Source organism: Equus quagga, chromosome 4, assembly GCF_021613505.1.
Source record: "Equus quagga isolate Etosha38 chromosome 4, UCLA_HA_Equagga_1.0, whole genome shotgun sequence".
Classification (NCBI taxonomy): domain Eukaryota; kingdom Metazoa; phylum Chordata; class Mammalia; order Perissodactyla; family Equidae; genus Equus; species Equus quagga.
This window is the reverse complement of record NC_060270.1, coordinates 124,941,043-124,967,221: the sequence shown is the minus strand read 5'-3', so window position 1 is coordinate 124,967,221 and position 26,179 is coordinate 124,941,043.

Sequence of the window (26,179 nt, the reverse complement as noted above, 5' to 3'; positions counted from 1 at the left end):
GTACGTCTGTATAAGTATATATGTACGTGTGTATATATATATAATGTATGTCACCTCATTAGCATAACAGAAACTCTTATTGCTGAGGAAATTTCAAGGGCTATAGGAGCTATCTGCCAGGAACTGGGGACAAAGATCAAACTTATTTTTTGTTATGCCACAGAAGTCCATTGTAATTCTTATCCTTGTTCCTCTCTAGGTAAGGTATACTTTTCCTTTGGCTTCTTGCAAGAATTTCTTTTTCTTCAGTTTTCTGCAGTTTGAATATGATATGCTCACTTGTGGGGTTTTGGGTCTTTATACTGCTTAGTGTTTTCTGAACTTTCTACATTTGTGGTTTGGTGTCTGTCATTAATTTTAAAATGTTCTTGGCCATTACCATTTCAAATATTTCTTCTTCTCTGTTCTCTCTTGTTTCTCCTTCTGGTATTACAATTACACATATATTACACTTTCTGAAATTGTCTCATGGTTTTTGGATATTCTGTTCTTTTTTAAAATTATTTTTATTTTTGCATTTCAGTTTGAGAAGCTTCCTTTGACTTACCTTCAAGCTCACATGAGTGAGTTAATTCCATGTAGAAAACAGTTAGATCATTGTACCATGGTTCTATTTATATCCATTTTACTGTCTATGAGGAAAAAACCTAAAGCACTACTGATTCACTCCATTATTTATGGGTTCAGAGAATTAAATGCATACAAATTTTGCACACTCTAAATGGTTATAGTACGTTGTCAGTAAGCAATATGTTTTATTAGTATTGAGCAGAAAAACTATAGTATGGAAATACTCTAATACCATATCCATCTGTTATTTTTATTTCAATATATTAAAATTAATATACATATAAAATAATTAACACACACATATACGCATACACACACGTATTTCCTAACTGGATTTATCCAGTGGGAAAGGAGCAGGTTTCCAAATTTGGAACTCAGAGAGTTTAGGTCCTTACGTAGTAGCTGTATGATCTAGAGTTCTTTTTCTTCTGCTGAGGGTGTTTGAATTAATTCATATTTGAAAAGGCCAAAATAGAATGAATTTTCTTTATTTATGATGTCTTAGCAGCAAAGTTCATGTTTGAAAAAAAAAGGACTTAGAGAAAAGTATTTTCAGATGCTGAACAATCAGCAATTTAAGCAAAATCTGTCAAAACCAGATGCTGTTTTAACAATCCATCCTAAATAGACTTGTTTTGCATTCCTATCTCTGGTTTCAGAATAACAGTACACGGAAACAATGTAGTCTTCTGTAAAGCGTAGACTGTTGTAGTGTGAAAAGTTGGAACAAAAAAGGGGTGGGGATGAAATAGCACAATCCAGTTAATGAACTGAACTAGAGTAAATTCATTTATTATTAACACCTGACACAATTGTTATAGTTACTTCAAAAGGACATAAATAAGAATTGTATTTTTGAATTCCGTTTCTAAAAGACTTTTTGGAGGGCAATGCCTCCTTTTAATGTTTGAAAACTGGCTACTACATATTCTTAGTTTCACAAGTTTAAAAAGCCTGAATCCCTTAAAAATGCTTCAAAATAGATTCTAGCCTGTACCAATTCATCATGTAACAAAGCTGAAGCAAAGAATTTGAATAACGTAAAAATTCTGCTAGTAACCAAAGCAAAAGGATAAGGGACAAAGGAGGCACCTGATCAGTGATCTTTTCTTTAGCCTCAGATTATCTTGGAGGAAACAAACATCCTAGGATTGACCAGGTTAGTTGAGAATTGGTTTTGAAATTAAAGAGAACCAAACAGAGTAGAGAAGAAAGTGTTGCTAAGAAAAGATCCAGCCGTCTGTTGTTAGACAAGCAAGGCAGGGAAGTGATGGAAGTGACAGTGTTCCTCCGAGCGGCAGAGTAGGCGCACCTGACGAGGGGCCTTCCACACTTCACGGGCAGGATGGTGAGTGCAAGTCTGCCTAGCAGGTTGATAATTAAACTTAACAGCAAGCCACAAATATAGTTCTCTCTTTCCCAGGCTATAGACAGCGATGTGATGGCTGAGAGGCTTACAACCAGAATAACGTTAAAATAAATCAAACTATCTAGAACAATATTCAAGGTGAATTGTGAGGAAATTTAGATTTTTGTCCAGGCTTATTGCACAGAATTTAAAACCACAGTTTGGCTTATTGAAGAAGACGAAATCATAATAGCTTAGTAGTGAAGTTTGAAGAATTTTATCTGCATCTATTAGAGAAGCATTCCTCCAAATGATGCTTCTATATTATCAATTTTAGCTGTTTGTGTTGAACATTTTCTCACTGTAAAACAAGATTGGTGCTACTAGTCTTTATGAAATTTTGTCGGTTTTATTTGTCTTCCAAGTACAGCTTTTAACTTTTATCGGACTTGCTCTTTAGACATAAATAATAATTACATAAAATTACAGTTAATTGAAGAGCTCTTGGTATGGATTCAAATAAACAAGTAAACATACACTTGTCTGAATGTCTTTGAAAATAATTATGAAGTAAATTCAGTGATATAACTGATGATTGCTATAACTCTTGCCATATTTAAGAATTTCCATCTATTTGCCAACTCAGAACTTAGCGTGTAATAGATTCTGTGCTTGCTTGTCAAGACCTGGAATAGACCTGTAGATTTGCAACAGAATGATGAATATCTTCAAATATCTCAATACAGAACTGCAGAATTTGCTTATTTCGGGTATGTAAACCCACTCACTGTGGTCACTTTCAAGCTATCCCTGAGTCGTCACGGAATGCAGAGTTGGGAGGAGACGTGCACGCAGTTGAACACCATTATACAGTGTTTCCACCTGACAGATGTAATAGGCAGAAATAATTCCAAGAGCATAAATAATAGTTAAATGTAGTAAAACAGAAAATGATGAGTTTTGAGTATTATTACAATTTTAGCATAATTTATTTAACAGTAAATTTATAATATTTTTAAATAACAGCTGTGTTTAATAACTGGCTCACAAAATTCCTGAAAGTTTAACAGTTAGCTCTCACAAGCTGGAAAGAGCTAGCTAGCTCCAGCATACCATTGGCTATCTCCATTAATCTGGAAGCTTCCTTGTCCTTTCCTTCCTTTCTTTCTATATTCACATTGTGATTAGTTTGGAATTTGCCTAAAATATCTCCTCAAATCATCAGCTGTCCCACTAATGCCCTCTTCATTTTGCTATTTCCAGGATTTATAATTGATTTTAATAATTATTGAGCAAACCAGGATGTGCTAATACTGTATGAAGCCAGCACAGTCACACATGTCAACTAATTAGAGCTGCTCAATGATTGAGACAGCTGCTTCTCCTGAATAAGCAGCTCGCTGGATATTGATACTTTGCCAATAGATGCTTTAAAAAGGTATGTCTTGGAGCCACCATTTGGGTAAACATACAACTTATTATGTACATAGTGGTAAATTGAATGACTTGATCTTGACCGAAAACAAACAAACAAAAGTACTTTAGTTTGCAGCTAAGAGTCAATCATTAATAGAGGGATGGGATCCGTCCTCATGCTGTAGCTTATTTACTTAATCAATTTGCTGTTTGGAATTCTCCAAGAGATAAAACACTCACAGCAGTTTGGCTAATAACCTGCTGCTTCAGCTAAATAACAGTGTCAGAATCTATGAGTTATTATGTAACATTAAGGAGTATAATGACAGTTATTCTCCAGAGGATGTTTCAAAATCACAATGAAGTAACAAGCAATTTGTTGAGGATCCTTCTCTGCCAGTTGCCAAAGTATTAGCATTCCATCTGCCAGGCGGTGGGATTAGCATATCCCTAGTGAAGATGTTAACGGCAACTTTCAAAAGACTAAATCAGTACTTTGTACAATTTTTAGGAAATCATGTTGAAGATTGTATTAACTTCTTTCTTTGGATATATATTATGTTGGCCTTTTTCCCCTTGTTGCTTATTTATTTATGTTCATTTGTTTTAGCATCTACTAGATGATAAATGGCGGCACCACCAGACACTAGAACAATTTGTTTTCCACATGAGTAATTGGAAGCATGCTATATTATAGTTATTCCTTTTACAAATGGCCCAAGAGAATTGGTATTGCTATAAGTCAAAGTTTTATAAAAGCTTTATCCAAACTGAAGCATTTTGAAGAATAGGCGACGCACTGCGCACACCCTGTCTGGGTTTGCATGTTTACGGTGCCTGATACCTTCATCAATCTCCATTGATTCATAGGCATGCTCTTTGAAAGATCTTTGCAGTGTGTGCTAGGAAATGTACTTCTTGCGGTGTTTTCCTGAAAATGCCTCTTTATAAATGCTTTCTAACATTTCAAACACACTTCACATTAAGCCAAGGAGCCCTTATCTCACTAGTTAGAAACGTGATGGATAAATATTAAGGCTGCTAAAATAGTCCGCGTCTATTTGTACTTTAGGAGAGTGTTTCTCTGCCAGGTGCACTCCGAAAATATTAACTTAAGATAGGAAGATTTCGGAATGGTGGATTTTATAAATAATAACCCCAGGCTAGCACAACTAGGGCTTTGTATGCAAACAGTCTGAGAGAGTTATGAGGCGGGTTTATTGTTTTAATAAAGAATTACAAACATCTGGCAGTTTATAAAACGTCCTGTAGTCACTACATTTTGTTTCTCTTCATCCTATTCCTTTTTTTGGTCCAAAATTACTTTAGATGTTTTTGATCTCAGAAAGTTATTAATGTCTGTTAATCTCAACCAATTCTTGTAAAAACAAAGGAAATGCTATTTTATATTTCTTTAAGATAGATGCGTAATTTATAGCCAATTGATTCAGCCTAACTTCTTTTAGATAGAAAACATGCTTATTTGTGTATAACTTTTTATTTCAAGGAAAAAATTTCAAATTATTCTATTTAGTGTAATACAAGGGGCAATGACAAACAAGGTCATGATAGCTTAAGAAACAAGACAGAGACGAGGCGGTAGCTTATTTCCTGCTTTCCGAAAGTCCTGATCAATGGGTGGCTCTTCTCTAAGAGAGGATGCATATCCCTCCCATCTTTCTGCTCAATCATCATTAACATTTGGCTTCCAAGATCATTTTGCCCATCTGCATTAAGCCAACTAAAGAGGAAATTGCACAATGAATCCCAAGTAGAAGGCTTGGAAGTTGTAAACCTCTGCTCACATTCCACTGGGGAGAACTGAGTCATATGACTATATCTAACCAAAAGGAAAGTTAGGAAAAATAGCTCAACTTTGTTCATTAATTAAAAAGGAAATGGATCTGGTGACCAGCTAGCAATCTCTACCATAGTATGTTATAGAATAATGCTAGGTCACTGTGAAATCAAGTGAAGTTTAACATATGAATGCTTGCCGGCATAATGAAACAATGCTTTTTCATTGTGCAAGCTACAATTCTAAATAAGAAAATACATACAGACATACATACTACCTTTCCTTTTATTTACATGAAAGTGAAAAATAAATTCCTTTGCACTGATATTCATTCACTCACCTATTTATTCAGTATAACATAAAGCCAATTTTCATATTTTGTCTTTTTTTTTCAATGCTCTTTTTCACCGCTTTGTTTCTAATAATGGACCATAGCTTAGCAATCTTGAAATCATTTAAGGTATGTAGGAGAAAGTATTATAGTTCTGTAGGCTTACAATACAAAATAAATTTCCTTATGCAAGGAAACATGTTTCTTTCTGTGTGTGTGTTTTTTTTTCTCATTCATTTCAGTTGGATCTTTAGAGTACGTGGATAGATGTCCAATGTTAATGGCAACTAATAGGTGGTATATAGTGCCTTTATGTAGGAAACTCTTTCCAAACATATGTTCAGTTGGTAAATAATTTATAGAAACTCTTTTTAAAGGTGTCTTCTCATTAGAGATCACTTCACTAATCCTTCGAATATAAATTGAATGCTGTTTCAAATCCTAAAGGAATTTAGTATGCTAATGTTATCTTCTTAGATTGTCAATCTAATCTGTATTTTATACTAGTATAGTCTTTCTGTACTTTACACAATATTTAACAATTTCATGTGCTATTACAGAACATTATGAAGGATAAATAAAATTATAATTACAGTCAGGGAATTGATTACTAAGAACAGAAAGATGATATTGAGCATTTTACCTTTAGGTATTAATTTGGATGCTCATAACTGAAATTTACTTCATAGCTTGAGGAAAATGACTCCTAACTATTCACTGTTTCCATCCTTCATTCCACCCTTTCAAGGTCAATGAATTAGCAAGGTAAGTAAGGATGAAACCTTTGAAATATTCTTCCCTCCATACATATGCAATATTGGATACATAGCCAATATTTTACATATGTTTTCTTTCCTTTGGATTATAGGGTTTGTGTTTAGTTAGAGGGCATCTCTCTCAGTCTGAAGAGATGGTTAAAGATGAATCAAATATTATGCACAGAAACTGGAGTAGAGGAAAATGAAGGATTCCATTCGACAACTTTGCCCATAACTGGTTGTGGTAAGCTGATTAATGGCTCCCAAATATATTTATGTCTTAAAACCTAGGACCTGTGAATGTTACCTTATATGGCAAAAAGGACTTTGCAGATGTGATTAAATTGAGAATATTGACATGGGGAATTATCTGGGTAGGCCCTAAATATGATCACATGCGCCCTTATAAAGAGGGAGGCAGAGAAGAACTGACTACAGAAAAGTAGAAGGTAATGTTATAATGGAGGCAGTGGAAGAGAAGAAGACAGATCTGAAGATGCTATGCTCTGGCTTTGAAGACAGAGGAAGGGGCCATAAGCCAAGGAAGACAGGCAGCCTGGCAAAGGCAAGGAAACATGGTCCCCTGGAGCCTCAGAGACAACCTCCCTGCTGACACCTGGACTTTAGCCCAGTGAGATTGATTTTGGATTCTACTTCTAAAGTAATAGATTAAATTTGTGTTGTTTTTAGCCACTAAGTTTGTATTAATTTGTTAAAGTGGCTACAGGAAACGAATGCTCTGGAACATAATAGGATCTATCTACGTAGATGTGGGAGAGGCTGAGTCGAGTTCTTTCCTAATGCAATGGCTTATTTCCATACTGTATTTACGGCTCAGATGCTCAAGAGGATGAGAAAGTCAAAGGTGATAATATGTGCTTTAGCTATATTTGGGAATTTTAGTGGCCAGGTGTTAGGGAATAGTGGGTCTAGGGAGAAGCAGAGGATTAAAGAAGAAAATCATGACCAACAAAAGACAAGACTAAACCATGTTTTATTTCTGAATGAGATTTCCTACTTGGTTTCTGCTGCACACAGATTCATTGTTTTCTTTGTAAAACACATACAATTTTCCACTAAAAGTCTATCTCTGTTTCTGTCTCTGTCTCTCTCTCTCTCACACACACACACACCCCCCTCATCTCTGAGGAATCAGTTCTAAAATCAGAACTACCTGAGGGCTTCCATGTCATATTTTACAAATGGAATTCCCTTTTATTTATCCCTAAATTCCCTTGATAATTCTTAGGTTCCTACCCCATAACACACTAGACCTGATAGGTGGCCACCAAAAGAAATTTTGGGACTGTTGATTCTGAACTCACATTCAGAATGGCCTCCATCCATTTCTTGACAAGGTCTGTTCTTACAAAAGTGAAAAAAACTTCACAATTCCTGATGCCATTGATGATGTCCTTTAGCCATTTGCAATGCCCAAAATTTGAGAATTGTATTACACCATTTATCACTAAAAAAGAAGCACAGCACCTATTAGGCCTCTTTGTTGTGGAGGTGACATGTCCCACACTTAAAAATACTGAATGGCATACAAATCTGCCAACCTTGAGTTAGACCTGGAGTGGAAAGACCTCACCAGCAGGTCAGAGCTTCCATGCACGCAGTCCTGCTACCAAAGGGCCACACGAACTGCCAGACCTAAGGTGTTGGATGTGTCAATTGTGGGAAAAGATGTTGTGTACTTTTGATGGAAAGTCTCAGTGAGAGAATTACAATGGAGGCCGCTGGAAATTTAGAGCAAGATTATGCCACCCATAGTGCAGAATTATATGCTTTCTGAGAAACAATTCCTGGCCTGTTACTAGCCCTTAGTAGAAAGAAAACTCTTGATCATGTATCCAGAAATGCTCTTTGTGAGCTGCTTTTTGGTTTATCCTCCAAGTCAAAAAATTGGACAGGCCCAACAGCAGTATATTGTGAGATGGAAATGGTACATCCAAGATCCAGTCTGAGTAGGACCAGCAGGCACAAATAAACTATATGAGCAGGTACCCAGAATTCCCATGTCATGCACCCAGGTCCCTTTGCTGGTATAAGGGGGTTATGTACAACTAGCTAAAGAAGGAAGAAAAAGCCCAAACTTGGTTTACATATATGTTGGTTGCATATATGGACGCAAACCAAAAATAGATGGCAGCTGCATTACAGTCACATGGGTGACCTTGATGGACAGTGGAACGAGTTGCAGTGTATCTGATCATCCACTTAGTGCAGAAGGAGAAGGGACTGAGATGAGAACATATGGAGAATATATTCTGGTCAGTCATCAATGGTTTTGCAAGTGGTCTGGAAGGAAAGAAATGGAAAACTGCAGACAAGGAATTCTTGGGTAGAAGTGTGTGGGTAGATGTTTGGTTGTGGACATAGAGTGTAAAGATTTCTGCATCACACATTTACATTTACCAGAATATTCCCACCAAGAAAGAGGCACTGAATAATCAAAGAAACAAAATGGCTTTGCCAGCTAATGTTAGCCAGCCTTCATCCATCCGTCACCATGGAACTAGCACAATGGGCAAATGAACAGATTGACCACATTTACAGAGACTGATGCTACACATGGGCCTAACAGCATGAACTCCTACTTACAAAAGCTGATCTAGCTACTGATGCCTCAGAATGCTGAATCTTCCAGCAACAGAAACCAACACCGAGCCTCAAATATAGAACCATTTCTTAAGGAGACCAACTTGGTCACTTGGATGCAAGTCAATGACATTAGTCCCCTTTCATCTTGGAACGGCCAGTGGTTCGTTCTAACGAGAATAGTTACATCTTCCCGAAATGGATTTGCCTTTCCTGTCCACAGAGTGTCAGCCAGCACTACTATCCATGAATTAGAGAATGCCTGGTCCACATAGTTGGCATCTCACAGAAAATATCATTTGACCAAAGGACCCACATCACAAAGAAAAGCATTGTAGGAATGGGCCCATGACCATGGGATCCGCTATTCATATTGTATTCTGCACCAGAGACAGACAGACTCACAGAAGGCACAGCTGAAGTGCGCGTTCAGAGACAACACTCTGCAGGGATGGAATGTCATCCTCCATTCAGCAGTAATTTAAGAATTAGAACAACTACACAGCTTACTTGACTTTAATAAGACTTTAGTATTCCACTGTCCTCATCAATTTAATGTCACAGTTCCAGAAAACGCTTGCCCAGGAAGATAAAATGGTAAATTACTTTATTGTGTATGCCAAGAATTTCCTGAAAGATCCAAAACTTCTTCAAGAGAAAAGCATCAAACAACAATTTACACTCCCAAACTCTTTGGGTCCTTGCCTCAATATCTTCATCTTGCTGGGTCCACTGATGCTAAACTGTGAAATCATGATCCTTACCCAACCCTAACCAAGTCTTACATTCAAAGACCTGCCATAGGAGAGACTTCAAAATCTCAGTATCTAGTCTTTGTACTCCCTTCTCTGAAATGGTACTCAGATTCTGTTAAGGTAGCATTCTTTACTGCGATAAGCAATAATCTCAGCTTTGCCATTTCAATAGGTTGTTTTCCTGATATTTCAGGAGCTGGCATTCAACAGATGTTTGCACAGAAACTTTGAATACGCTTCATGATGAAATTATAAGTATACACTATATATAAGTTTCTTACACTTTCTTCAAATTTTTTTCTTCCTAGTCTATGATTAAGCATGCGTTAGTATAAAACGTATACATAAATGAGTCTCAGATCTCCATTATTCGTGTAGGTGCAGACTCTGACTTTGCCAGCTTCCTTGGCAAACTCTCTTTGCTACAGGAGGTGCTGCTGAGATAAAAATCTTTGGTTATTTTTACAATGGCACATCTAAAGCAATCTGAACATACGTAGAAAATAAAAATAAACATAAATAACAGATACCAGATACAGCTTCTCTAGGAACAGCGTTAGAATCAATGTATTTGTCATCTGCCTAATGGCTTCGCTGTTTGAAGATGAGTGGTTTTCTTTAGACATGTGCAGGGACTTAACAATTTCTATTAATTAATTTTAATAAGAATAGATGACAAAGAATGTTATGAATTTAGTACATTAGCCATGAAAAATTCCAGGGGCGGGTCATTCTCTTAATATTACTTGAGGTCCTTTCTGCCAGGGCACTCCTCTATGCAGTGCTGTGATTGGCCTTTGTACCTCTGAGAAAGTCCTCAGAGATACAACCTCCCGCTCCATTGGCAGGTTTGTCTCGGTAGTGAGGACTAAAGAATGAATTGGTAAATGGTTCTGATAAGTGACCTTTATCTAGACATTCTTTTTTTACTCTTTTTTTAACCCAGAAGGGAAATATCTTATTAGAATTGAATAAACCATTTTTTTTCTTTGCTAATGTAAGGAAAAAGAATGCCTCAACTATCAGAATTGTCAAAATAGTAAATCCATCAATCTAGTAATTTACAAAAAATATGGTATTTTATATATAATATCAGGCATCTAAAATCAAAATGACACACAGCAAATGCGTTGTATTTTTTCCCTTGATATTATACCAATGTACATTAAGTTAAAACAAAAAGAGAAAAAATACCTAGGAGAGGGGTGTTCTGCTTTCTATGACAGATTGTTATATTTATCGGCTAATAGCCTAGGCCAGTGTTCTCAAAGCATAGTTCTGGATCAGCAGCTTCAACATCGCCTGGGAATTTGTCTGAGAGACAAATTCTCAGGCTCCACCCGAAACGTACAGAATCAGAATTTCTGGGGATGGGGCCCAGCAAACTGTGATTTAGCAAGCCCTCTAATGTAATTCTGATATACACTAGCCTGGGAAAAAATTAAGTTTACGTTGTGCAAACACTGATGAATCAATAACTATTTGGTAACTATTACTTGCCCAGGGAGTAAAAAGAAAAAATAAAAAGATATACATGAGGAAATCACAGCGATGCATTAAAATATAATCCTAAGTGTTGCTACACTGAACGCCTCCGTTCCCTCGTCTTAAACATATGTGGAACTAAATAATCTCTTAGGTTCCCTCCATTTCTAAGAATCTATAACCATCTGACGGCAGAAATAATCTAAATAAAATGTTCTCGTAAACATAACTAATGGAAAAAACTGTCTATAGCTTAACATGAAATGATGAATCTTTGTGGGAAGAGGTTGAATCAAGGTCTGAAGGAAGGGTAAAATCTGAACATATTTAGAGAAGAGGGGCTCATTCAGGTGGGAAAAGTGCCTTGAGCAAACCCATGGCGGAGGCAAGGAGCAGACATCCGTTGCCCGGGCACAGCGTGCTGGGACACGGTGGGAGTTAGGGTGAGGGAGGTCTCCAGACCCTCCCAGCAGACTGAGAAATGGGCACTTGTTTCAGAAGCCCATGGGGTTTTCAAGAAGACGGATAGCGGTATTTTTCCAACGTCAGCTCTAATAGATACGATTGATTGATGATAAGATTTTGTTAAACCGAGCAGGTGGGAGATAAGAAAGCCCAAACTGCAGCTTTTTCAATGAGAATTGAGACATGGAAGGGCGAAAAGAGAAACGAAAGGACCTAAAGCGTTTTGATTGCGGGCCTGGAGGAGAGAGAGGACTCAGCGGTGGTGCCAATGGTTCTCAGGGCTGCTGGTGGTTGGTTGATTTGTTTGTTACAATCCGGAAGTCAAATTTATGTGATTTGAAACACAAGTTGAAAAATCTACCATATGAACTCCATATGAAATCATTGCTTGAATGATTTTTATACTCCAGTGATCTGGAAAGTATAACATATTCATAGGTGTTATCTCATTGAATATGTACTTTTATAATAATAATAATAATAATAATAGGTGATGCTGGAGTTAGATTATGTAAAATTCAGCTCGCAGTTTACTCCCTAGCTGGCTATATGTTGGGCAAATTACTTCATCCTTCTTAGCCTCATTTTCTGTTTCTAAAGTTTTGAACATAACAATAATACCTACATCTTTGGGTTAGCATTAAGATTAAATGAGGAAATCAATGTAAAATTTAGCAAAGAGCCTGGCACATAGTAAACACTAAATACATGTAAACAGGTATTATTGAATAAAGAAATGTAGGTCAAGGGGTAGTTAGATTCGTATTAGATTAATGAAAAAAATCAAATTCTCCATGTGTAAAATGCTGCATGAAACATTACTGATATCCGTAATTTAGCTAGAATCCTTAAAAGATATATTTTGAATGTATAATGTTCTATAGATATACAGACATTTATGAAATCTATTTTGCAAAAGTTAATTTATCTTCAGTTAATAAATTTTGGAAAATATTCTCTAATCTTGTTTAGCTATAATTCATATTTTTTTGCTTCTTAGACTGCTTTAATTTTTCTGAAAATAGGCCCTAAGTCATTTTTAGATAATTAACTTACATCATTTAAAATAGTTGGTTTGACCTATCTGAATGTTTCTCCTAACATTCAGTTTTATTATTTAGAATCAATAAGTAACTAGTCATTGACATAGATTTTAAAACGTTTCAAGAACATTTCTGACATTTTAATATTTTATTTTTAATAGTAGCAACTTATTCATTAATTTATATTGTTATCTCAACAAATAGAATAATTCTTGATTTTATTTCAATTAATACATTTTTTCAAATAAAGAGAGTATGAAGGACGGCTGCTGTTGACTTTCTCAATGAGCGTGATGTCACTCTATTAACGTCTTATTTCTCCAGGGAAGACACTGTTCCCTGTGCCTTCCTCATGCATTGTCAGCTGTGGTTTCTCTGGTCTCATATCATACATCTATTTTAAGGCGTTCACTTTTCTGAGCCTCTGCCTGCTTTTTCAATAGTCTGCTTAAGCAGTTCTGACACCTCTGCCTCATTTACTTGGTGCTGCTAAGCTTCAAGGAGCAATTTCTTGAAACCTATTAGGCCTAGCTCCAGCATCCTTAATGCATTATTAAATTCTAAATGATGAGTAAGTGCCCTGTATGAACAAACAATTTCCTGTCAGCCTGCCTCTCAACTTCCCTGGTCCAGCACCCTCCAATCCATTCCCTAGCATGGTCTTCAGATTCCTGTCAGTACGTGTGAGCCAGGACCTGTAGATCCTTTTGTGCATAATCTTTCCATTGCAGGAACTGTACTTTTCCATTTGCGTTCTGGGGACATTTGACCCTACCTATTGGTCCAGAAGCAGTGAGTGGAGGTGGAGACACATCAAAAGAGACCAAGATTCATTTTGCAAAGCGTTAACTTCAGTGAGGCCTTTTCATAATCTCCAAGCAGTGTGAGGCTGCGCTCCTCTGGCAAGCAGGATGGAGTCTTCCCAGCCTGCTGAGCGTGTCCAGGGATATCTACGGGTTTAAAGATCTCTGGCATCTCTACCCCAATACGCTGGCCTCAGATCTCATTCCTTTCTTATCAGGGCTCAGGCTTTAACATGAGAGACCTGTTATGGCTTTAAATTAAGCTTACTTTGTGGTCACATATCTTACAGTTGAGACCCTGATTTTCAACACAATCTTACCTCCAGCTACAGAAGATAAGAGTTTTCTAAAATGCTGCCAAAGACACTTTCCAGGTTTCACACTGTAGTCTAAATTATTTAGTTTTCTAATCTATGTCTGTTACTTTCTTCCCCAGGACTTCGGTGATGTTAATAACTACTAACAACACAATCGATGTAATAAGCTTCACACTCATTCTTTCAAGCACCAGCCTGTTACAAAAACCAGTGTCAACATTCCACCTGTATTCCATCCTAATCCACGTTAGTAATTGCGTTGTACAGGATGTTATGGATTACTATCATCCCAGTTACCACCAGCAAGGGAGTCCTTGTTGATATCTGGACAGCAAATGATCCTACTCCAGAATCCCATCCTTTACCAAGTGTCTTAAGCTGAGTTCCCTAGATGCATACTCCAAAAAAGAGATTGGGTTGCAAGTTAACTGCAGGCAGCATCGGTAAAGGAGTGGGAAGTAAAATAGAAAAGGAAATAAAATTAATAAAAGGTGCTTTAATTACCCAGGTTACCACTGAAGGTAACTGGGGCTCAATTTTAAGGAAAACTTCTGCTACATGCCGGAGCTGTGTGATCCAAGATTCAAGAAAGCTAGGACACTTATCTTTCAATTCACTTCTGTCGGTGAATGAGTGATGATCACTAGGGCCTAATAAGGTCATTTTCAGTCTGTAAAGTGCGTGGGTCTAGAGAAAACTCTCAGGGAGAAAGAAGGATATCATTGACATATATGAGAACTGTGGGTGCCAAGGGGGTATGAGTGGGGCTCCAACAACACCTGCTAGTACCAGTTGGGTCAAGTCAGGGTAATTTGTAATCTGCAGGTCAATCATCTGATTTGACACTTCCCAAATTACCAAGATCTTCCTAAGGGTCCTGTAGAAAACAATGACTACAGTGTTGTTTACTAGAAAAAATGTACAGGATGATCCATAGCCAGATTACGTGTAAAGAAGTAGACTTCTCAAAGTGGGTGGAACAGATTCTGTGAGACATTTTGGAAATTTCTAGGGTCTTTTCAGTTAACACAAATGATATAAGGAATAACTTTGTCATTTAGTGATTCAATACCAGGGATATTAGTTTCAATGCTCAAGAAATTCCCACAAAATGATTATTTCATTTCCGTAGGACTTTGAAACAACAAGATGCTTCCATTCCTGTAGATGAAACATGTTTATAATAATAAGAACTTAATTTTCTAACTCAATTCTACAGCACAATGTATGTTTTAACATTCTTCAATTTTCCAGAAATATGCTTATTGTATATATTGAGAGTAGTTTGTTATTTATTTTATTCAAAACTTTACTAAATTTCATTGTTTTGGAAAATTAAATCAATGTTGCTCTGGATGACTGAATCAATATAGCAACAATTTTATATCAGTCTGTATTTTAAGGTTTTAAATTTACAACTAGTTTCATTTGTACTTATTTATTTTTAAAATATTAATAATTAAAAAAGGTCAACATTCCTCAGTTGAATATTGTCTTGTTTTTCTCAAATCCAAACATATTCTTTCTAAGTGCAAGACGTTTGACTAATGTAATATGTAATCTCATGCACTACTGCCTAAGATTTATATTCTGAAATAACTACAATTTTATTTTGTAAATTCCATTAAGATTAGGGCATACATAAATATTTTTGTTTTCAATTTTATCTTATACATTTATAAAAATAGGTTTTAGCGTTCCTTCTACCATCCAGAAGTCAAATTAGTCTCTTGGGATCAAAAATCATTGCTCTAAAAAGGTGCCCATCAGTTTTACTTCTGAGATTTAAAAAAAATGCCCAGGACGAGGTTCCAGCTCCTGCAGATTCTGATTGATAAATTCTGGGCTGTGACCTAAAGGATTGTGCCTTGAATAATTGATAGGGTAGCCTTCACTACAGTATGATATATAAAAGTACTGCCAATGATTTAGGCAAGAGGAAAATTCAAAGCTTTTTTATCTCTGAAAATTACTTTGCATGTAAAATCAGCACCTCATATTTTTAGTGAATCACAAATAGAACCAACTACTTCATTGCAATTAATTACCAAAAAAACCCGGTCAAATTCACAAACTTATAATATAAGCTTCTTGAGGAAAGAAGAACACTTTATGTGTTGTTGAAGTTATATCATCCAGTAAAATAGCTTAATGAATTAAATTAGTCACTTTAGAACTTGGATGGGATGATTTTAGAATCACAATACTCTCACAGTTGAATGTAAGAGAAGGAAATTGGTTTAAAAAATTAAACTATATGATGATATTTACCTTAGTAAAAATAAAAAAAGAACTAAGGATTGGTTTCCATCATTAATGTGTAGTAGTGAAAGAGCAACATAAAATGGTTCAAAAGTTCAGTCTGAATAAACATGTAAGACGTTTGGCTCTTGGTTGACTCTTGGCCAAACCACCCCAATCTTTCAAGTCAGAAAAAGCCGACTGGAATTCTTATAAGAACAGTCTGTCTTAGGATATTTTTGGCAGTTTTTACCCTCAATTCTGTTGGACCAGCAAAAAAAAAAAAAAAAGAAAAAAGAAAAAAAAAGTAGTACAAGCACAGTTTGCTTTTAACTTTATAATTCTGGTATGTTTTTCTTATCAAGTTCAAAACAAGAAAATAATTTTATGCTTAAAGCAGACTCACATGCAAAAATCAGGAAATATTCTCTCTGTGTTCTAAGCTGACTTTCATTTCTCCTTTATTGCTTGTGATTTCTCCCTCCGCCAGCATTTCTAGAAGCAGTGCCCTGCTTTCCCACCACTTGCACCCAAAAAAGGAGAGAAAAGGAGCAGAACATTTTAAGCTTAATACTTTTCCTAAATATCACTGAGAGTGGTGTTTTGATTGGAAGTGTGCCTCTGCTTCCGACTCTGTAATAAGACCCAGATCATACTTCCAATCTTGTAAAATAACAATGAAAATATAATAATACTAATTGTTAATATTTACAAATTCTCACTAGTGCCAGCAGCTATTCTAAGTGCTTCACATATTAAAAATAGTTAAATTTTAACATCAACCTTAGGAGTTAGGTGTTTTTATTCCCCTTTTATAGATGAAACACCTCCCCCTCCCGCCACGCCCCCACCAAACACACACACACAGACCTGTTTGGAGACCCTCACCCAAGACCACTTTATAATTCTACCCATTTCAATTTATTTGCATGTCCCTGACAGTATCATACTTTTTTCGGTCTTGTCCATGAGCATTGCAAATGATATTTACTGTGCCTTGGAATGCCTTCTCATCATTCCTTTAGCACCCAACTGAATCCAATTCAAGCATCACTTTATGGATTCCTTATCCTGCTCCAGATTCATTTAGGAGCTCATTCTTTGTTATCCAAGAGTACCAGGAAGATGACTGAATCATATTTTTTTCTAATGGTCTGTGAACTCTTTCATGGCAGAGATTTCAACTTTTATCTCCTCATTCCTAGGCACCAGAGTAGGGCTGTCCAATAGGACTTTTCATGATAATGGAAATGTTCTGTATCTGTGCTCACCAATACAATAGCCCCTAGCCACATGTAGCTACTGATCACTTGAAATGTGGCTAATGTGGCTATAGAACTAAAATTTCAACTTTGCTTATTTTTTATTAATTTAAATAGCTACACAGGGCTACTTTAATTGGCCAGTGTAGCTCTAGAAAAGAGCTGATACTCTGTATGGTGCACAAAAAAGGTTAAATGCATGAATGAGTGAGTGAAGGAATAAATTAATAAATTGGAATGACTGTAAGCCATCTGAGTAAAGAATGGAGACAGGGAAAACTAGAGGTAGGGAGGTGTGTTAGAAAGTTACTTTTTGTTCATCTGTACCACTTTCACTCACTCATAAACATCAGTCTTGTGATGCAGCAATGAGGAAAACAAATGTGAAGTTAAACTAATGAGAACAGCACAATTTCAGAAGCACCATTCCAAGATTATTCGCCTCTAAGAGTGATTTCACGTCAGGAAAAATAAAGGTCAAGTAGTCTTCCTATATTTGCCAACATCAGTGTTCGGGCTTGCATGTTTGTGTAAATAATTTACATTAGAACTTCAGATCATTATTTCAAAGTTTCTTTAGCATACTGATTTTCAATATATTTGGTATGTGCACAATCTGATCTCATTCATTCTTTTAGAAATGATCTTCTCTAGTATAACCAACTATAAAATGTTTTAAATAATCAAGCTCTTGAAGGAGTCATCTTGTTTGGCATTTTTTATTAACATAAAATTATTATGAATATTATCGCTATTACTTTATCAGTATCTGATCACATGTACATAGAAGAAATAATGCACATTGAAAATAAATCTTAGTCTACGTCACAGTTTTCAAGACATACTCTACTCTTTAAGTTTTTTTTGCTTGCCAAGAACTACTTCTTTGCATAGTCACTTAGAATATCTTAATTGGAATATTAAAAGGCTTACATTTGGAAAACGTAGGGAAGATACGTGGTGGTCTTAGCGGTTAAGATTTGGCACTCTCACTGCCACAGCACAGATTCATTCCCTGGTCAGGGAACCACACCACCCATCTGTCGGTTGTCATATTGTGCAGCTGTGTGTTGCTGTGATGCTGAAAGCTATGCCACTGGTCGTACTACTACCAGCAGGGTCACTCACGGTGGACAGGTTTTGGCGGAGCTTCCACACTAGACAGACTAGGAAGAAGGACCTGACCACCTATTTCTGAAAAAATTGGCCATGAAAACCCTATGAACAGCAGTGAAGCATCATCTAATAGAGTGCTGAAAGGCAAGAGGATGGCACACAAGGACCGGGCAGGGTTCCACTCTGCTGTACACAGTGTTGCTAGGAGTCAGAATTGACTGGATGGCACTAATGACAAAAGGGAAGATAATAAAAAGTTAATCAAGGTGGTTCTGATTATACAAATGAAAAAACAACATAATTGTGACTCTTGTTTGTAGTTTATCATCACCCCATAGGGACATTCCATTTGTAGTACCTATTGAGTCTATGTAGCATCTTTACTCATACTCCATGGTATGTTTGCTACAAATCATTGACTTCAAGCCAGTTATAACTCATCATATGTAAGGGATGAAAAATAAACCTTTAAAAATTTTACTTCAAAGTATAACATTGGTGTTTTTGTGCCGTTTAATGTAACGTATTCATACCTTAGCAAATGTATGATTTCATCCACTTATGATAGAGAATATCATTAATTAAACTGCCAGCAATGATGTACAAAGCATCTTAGATCATTCATTTTGATGATTCCCATTCAATGAAATATGGGTGTGATGACACATGGTAGATAGGTCCTTCGCCACTGAATGATCCCTCTTCAAGAAGAAGCATTGGACCTGATCTTCTGGAAGTATGTGGACAGAGAGCTGTCAGCCACCAGACCCTTCAAGGATTGCTTCAGAGGCAGAGATCTGCATGGCCCAAGGTTGCATCCCTTCCAGGATGGCTCACGTCAAGTAACTGATATCGACAGGGATGAAAAGGCCCAAGCCAGGGCAACTCTAATGGGACATTTTAGCTCCAGAGCTCTGCCATGTGTCTGCCAAGGCTGTCGTTCAAACTCCATTTCAACTTGAGTCCTCCCTCTACCTAACCCAGCTTCCTTCACCTCCCTGACACAGGCCAAAGGCCTTTCCTAATAATCACCTTGCACTCTACACTCCGTCACAGAGTCTTCTATCCAGGAACCCCCAGTCTGTGACAATGTAAGACGTAGTGGTCCCTTAGAAAAAAATAGTGTCCAGTTTGAAATGAACTCCTATCAGAGTTATTACTTCTCGAGCAGAAATAGTAATGAGAAAAAAAAGAGAAACAGGGAGACAGAAGGAAGGATAATGATCTTTTAAGCTAAAGTAGAGCCATTTTTATATTTTTTCATTACTAGGCAAATTTTAAAAAATCATGATTTCTTGAGAAATCGTTAGTGTAAGAAATTTTAAAAAATAGAGTAAGAAAATTTTACAAGCTTTATTTCTGAAGGTTTAATGCCATTTGTCTGAACCTCATCCTATCTCTTCATTTTGTTGACATTTATATGCCCCCCGATCACATCTTTTTATTCCCTTCGGACTTTAATGCCTGACTTGCATTCTTTGCCTTCTCCTCATTCCACCATGGTCATGGAGGGTTAAAACATACATGGATGGGCCCTTCAATCTCCTTGTTCTCAGTTCATGTATGGCTTCACTTCCAGTGACCTATAGCTCCACACCTCTCCAGCAACTCACTCGCACAGTCACACACCTGGAATTCTCGTTACTTGACATGTCTCTACTGCTGTTGATAATTTAAGCTCAGGAAGTTTTCCATGTCCAAAACCCCCTATCTTTTCAACCATCTTAGTTTTTCTCAGAGTACGTGTTCTTCAACTCCACTGAGCCCCCAGTCTTGCATCCTTTTTACTTTCCATGGCCCACTCCTCTTCTCTCTTCATTTTCTCCTTTACTCTGTTCAGATTTTTTCCACTTTTCTCAATTTCTTTCTTCACTTCATCCACCCAGCAACTGTCTTGCCTTTCTGTGCTCATGTCCAAAGTAATGTATGTGTTGAAGAAAAATTGAGTAACATGCACATTTATACAAATATAAAATAATCTCCTCCACTTTATACTATCCTTCAATGCTTTCTTGGAATTCTTTTTTGTTTTTTTGGTCAGATTTTGTTCCCTATTCTCCTCAGTAAACATTTCAAACTTTCTCCACACTCTTCAAACCTGTACCTCTCTTTCCTCAAAATGTTCAGTCAAAGGTTTCTACAGAACAGAGAAAATAGGACTCCCTCCACTTCCTGACATCACCTCACAAACATCTCTATGATAATCCCTTTTTTCTTCTCATCCATTAAAATGGAAAAAGAATTCTTCTACTATCAAGGCTGCTACATCCTCCATCCATATTTCATCTTGCCCAGCCTTCTCATATAAACTTAATTCCTGAATTTATCCTCTCTTCTGTATCTTCAATCTCTCTTTCTCTCTCTTTTCTCCCTCTCTCTCCTTCTCACACAAAAAGCTTCAGTTTCTTGGGGCTGGCCCCGTGGCCGAGCGGTTAAGTTCGCGCGCTCCGCTGTAGGCGGCCCAGTGTTTCGTTGCTTCGAATCCTGGGCGCGGACATGGCACTGCTCATCAGACCACGCTGAGGCAGCGTCCCACATGCCACAGCTAGAAAGACCCACAACGAAATATACAACTATGTACCGGGGGGCTTTGGGGAGAAAAAGGAGAAAAATAAAAAATCTTTAAAAAGCTTCAGTTTCTCAAGATACTGTCCTGTTTGAGACCATTTCACTCTTTTAATTACCATTTATTTTCCAAAATCAATATATTTTAGCTCACACCTCTCCTGAATCTGTCTTACATATCTAAAAGTAAGTTGGAAATTCCAACTCACATAATCCTCAAATTCAACACATCCCAAGATGAATTTGTTTCTTATTTCAGGGGGAAATACCATATTTTACCTATTTGCTTAAGTTAGAAATCTGGGACCCATTCTTGCAACCTCCTTTTTCTTTGTTTGTCTACTTTAATCCATCACCTGTAACACACCAGTTCTATCTTTTAAACATCACTAACCATCTTTTTAGTTTAGTCTTTCCTCATCTGTCGTCTAGATTATTACAAGAATACTTTGTTTAGTCTTCTTCCAATCTATTTAATACATTTAAACCTTAACACTTCTCTCTCTTCCCTCAACAAATTCAATGGTTCCCTTCTCAGGATGTAGCCTGAGGTCTTTAACTTGGCTCCTAATCTTCTATAGGATTTGGCCCCTGCATTCCATCTAAACTCTCAGCCACTGTCTTACCCAGTCCCCCTCTACAATTTACCTTTGTGTGAATGCACTATGCTATTTTTATCTGTCTTGGCCTTTGAAGATGCTATTGCTGCTGATTCTCCTGGCAACCTTCTACATACACTTTAGGTCGTAGCTTGGATGTCTCTCTTTCCAAGTCTTCCGTGTCCATTTCCCTTTTAAGTTATGGTTAAGTGTTTCATATAGGTGCTCCCACAATAAGCTACATTAACTTCATCACAGCATTAATTGCATTATGTAATTATTGCCTATTGACTTGAGGATTTTCTCCACTAATCTGTAAGTTCTGTGAGGTCACGAACCATGTATACCTTACTCGCAGCCATAGCCCCAGATATGGTAGGCACAGAGTAATTGTTTATTAGATAATGGAATAAAAAAATAAGGACAGAAGGACTGGAGACTACCCTTCAAAAAAGAGGCATGAAAATATGCAACAAATCTGTGACCTCTTCCCCAAAATAAAAAATAAAATGATGTGATTATATTAGAAGTAGACTGGGAGAAGTAAGGTTATGAAAAGTACATATTCCTTTAGGATATTACTTGAAATTTATATCCTTTACAAACTTGTCTACTGGCAAACATTTGGAGGTTTCCATGCTATTTTAAGATGAATAAGTATTCAAATACTGTCAAAACTTGGAGCAGCAGATTTACAAGTGTTTGGCTTACAAAGAGATAACACAATTGGTTCCCTTCATCTCAAACATAAATTGTGGTTCAAGGATAGTCACAGATTTACTTCATTTGAAGAAAAACAAGAAGCATTTCATGAAGAGCAAAGTTATGTAATAGATTCATCCATCTAGATAGGAAAGATGTCAATTCATCTTCCTTCCCATACTTCAGCGTTATGAAGTATGAACTCATAACTCACTCCCACATTTGACTGTTTTATTGATGGAGAGTGACAGCACACAACACACGAGCCAACTTGGCTTTGGTGTGTTTTCCAATCTTTCCTTTCTGTTTTATTAGCTAAACATCCTGTGTTTTTTTCACATTGACAAAGATTCAAACTACTGGAATACACTGAGTCTAAGAGGACACAAGCAGAGGTATATGGCAAAGCAAACACACACAAAGGCACACAACAAACAACACAAAAAATGCATGTTCCATAATTTCCCTACTCATTTCTGAGAATACATGTGTTCTGCAACAATGCATCCTTTCATTTCTCCTTTCTTCTCTTCCTCTTCTCCTTTATTTTCCTATCTTTCATATATTTTAAATCATTTTCTTTTAAGCTATAAATGATATTTCATGCAAGGGAGGTAGCAGCTGGAGGCGTATCAAGTGTTAGAGCTGGTCAGAAACTTTGCCCATTGATTTTATGGATACTGAAAATGACTAGTTTTAGAGATGATGCTTGTGACCAAAGTGGTGGCAACATGGAAACCTTTTTTCCCCCAAATTCGCAAGCCTCTCTTTTATTTCCTGTAGGTCTCTCCTCAAATGCTACCAATCAATGAGATCTCTGACTGCTCTCTATATAATATCACTCTCCCCATTCCCTCACCAGCCGCCCCCCACCACTGCTGTATTAGACATATACAGGTTTATTTTTCACCATGGATCTTAGGGTGATCTGAATTACTACAAAGGTACTGATTAGTTTGTTCTGTGCCTCCCCCAGCTAAAGTATAATATCTAGGGGTGTGGGGGTAAAGACTTTGCATCGTTCATAGTTGTACATCTGGTGTCCTGAACAGTTTCTGGAACATAGTAGATGATTACTAAGTGTACGTTGATTTAGTAAATAAACATCCTTCTCTGAGAATGAAAAGACCAGAAAAAGGTTAAACTGTAATAGAGACCCATAGTATTACAAAAAAAAAATCACTTGCCAGGGTAGAGAAATGTCAAAATTACAAATAGCTTTCACAATATTGCTTTTTTTATCTTACTCTAATTTCACTTCAAATGTTGATTTGGACAGAGCCAGGTAATTTTGAATTTATTTATTCAATTAACATCAGAATAACTAAAACGTGGCTAATTGCCATGGGCCAAAATAAATACTACAGAAAGGATATAGTCTTAGCCTTCAGTTAAATAATGTGTGTGCATGTATATCTATTTGATATATAAATATTTCAACTTTACTGTCACTCTAATACATGTTCAGCATTCCAAACTTGAAAGTAGAGTTTGCTACACCCCATATTTCTAAAAATATTTTACCTAAAATTTGAAAACACTGCTTTCTTAAAATATGCTTTCTTAAAATTCAGTGTTTATACATTTCTGAGTCTTGAAGTTTTGAAAAACTTTGATTAAAATTTAGGGAAAACACATTCTACTGTTTTTTGTCAAGTCCTGGAAATGGAATATAAAGGCAAAGTATCTTGGAATTTATTCTTAGTTTTTATTTAGTTTGAGCAATTGTATAGTAAATCAACATAATACATATTGATTTATATTCACTTCCTTATAATTATAAGCTATTGATTTTATTACATTATAATTCTGAGAAGATCAAAAGATGCTACGGATTTTTGCATTTTTCTTGGTTTTTATTGTTCTACCCAACAAACACTTAAAGATATATACCCGTGAGGAGAAAGAGAAGAAGGATATTATTAGCTGCATGAGACAGAATTTGGTCAGAAGAATCCTTGGCAATATCCATTGTAAAAGGATCTAAGATAAAAATGCATGTTAATCTAAAAAAAAAAATGGGAGGCATACACAATAGTTTATTTTCTGGCAGATTGTTTATGGAATTATTTAATATAGAATGGAAATGGAAATATTATGGAAATATTTAATATTTAATAACAACTATTCGTACTTTATAGAATAGTTTATTTATACACTAAAGTAAAAGATAGTTTTCTTAATCATAATAAAAATATGAGAAATGTCAGTATGAGGCCAGATGCTTGACTTCTATGCTAACACATACATAGTTCTAAAGGGGTTTCATGTCTCTTTTTTTAAATATGGTAGAAGGCTAAACATAATGCTTTCATAAACCATCAGCCCATGTCATCTGATACCTTGTGAAATTACATTTTCAAAAACTAGAATATTTTTTCTTTTGAATTTGAAAACCTAAATATAACTTAAATCTAACATAATCAAAATTGTACTAGTGCAGAATTGTAAATAACCAAAGATTTTGAGAAGCCAAATTGATTTCTTGAGAGGCTGACAGTTGATTAGCTCTGGACTTCTGTCGTAAAACCCAGATTTTAAACCAGCTTTTGTCACTAGCTGAGTGAACTTGAGGGAATTTTAAAAACTTTCTGAAAGTTTCCTCATCTATCAAATGATTTATTTGGACTCTATTGTAGCTAATTACCGTCCTTCTATAAATGCACAGGTTACTCAAAGCATTACCTCTATATATTTTAGATATATTTGATTATTTTGCAATTTTTAATATAAAGCCAAAATTGTGTGCGTGTGTGGTTGTGTGTCTGTGCATATGTATGGAGATAGAAAGATGATTGATAGATGGTAGACAGATATAGATTTCCATTTCTTTGTGGATATTATATGTCAATATCAATTTCCTGATTTTAAGGTATAATCATTCCTGAAACACAGTTCACATTGTTACAGTGATTTTTAGAACTAAATTTTCTGTAAGCTATTTAGAATGCACAATTTATTTTTTTACCAAGTATTTTTTGAACATGTACATTAGGAGAGACAACATTATAGACATGGGGGATTTATCAGTGAAAAGAACCTTTTGCTCCAAGGAGATTCTGTAACAGAAATGGTGTGCTTGAATAAATGAAGCTTGCCAGTCACCGAGGACATGGGTGTCATAGGATAGTTTGCATTCTCTCTTCTTTGAATATTCTAAAGAGTTAAAATGTAAAAACACAATTAACATTGTAAACATATTTTTTAGTTGTTGAAAAAAGATTTTAGCTAGGTAATAGATTGAGCACAGTTGTTGATAAAATGCCAAAAAGATGTTTTCAAATTTTCTCCAAATTCAAATAATATTGTTCAATTGCTTTTGTAACTATTTCTGTTTAGTTAACCTCTCCTCATGTTAATTTGTAATAAATGTTATGCATTTTAATCAACATTTTTGTGGCTATGTTGTTTTCTACTGTACATATATGGCATAAATTATCTAACCCAACGCTTATTTGGGGCATTTATATGTGTTCTAGCATTTCTTTATTATATGCAATACTTCAATAATCATTCCTCTATACAAAATTTGTATTTTTGACCAAATATTTTTTAAGTAAATTTGTAAATATTATTGCCCTAAGTTAAAGTTATGCATATTTTAAAGCTTTATGTATCTATAATATCATTCAGAAAGTTAGTACTGACTTATACTTCTACCAATAATGAAGGTGAGAAGTTATGTTCTTGTTCCTTATCTCTTCGAAAGGTATTATCCAGCTGGCTATATTCTTCAACTGATAACCATTTTCTTCTTTTTTAGGAAGACCAGCCCTGAGCTAACATCTGCCTCCAATCCCCCTCTTTTTGCTGAGGAAGACTGGCCCTGAGCTAACATCAGGGGCTGTCTTCCTCTATTTTATATGTGGGTTGTCTGCCATAGCATGGCTTGATGAACTGTACATGGGTCCATGCCAGGAATCTGAACCAGCAAACCTCATGCTGCCAAAGAGGAGCATGCAAACTCAACCACTGCACCACCAGGCCAGGCCCTAACCATT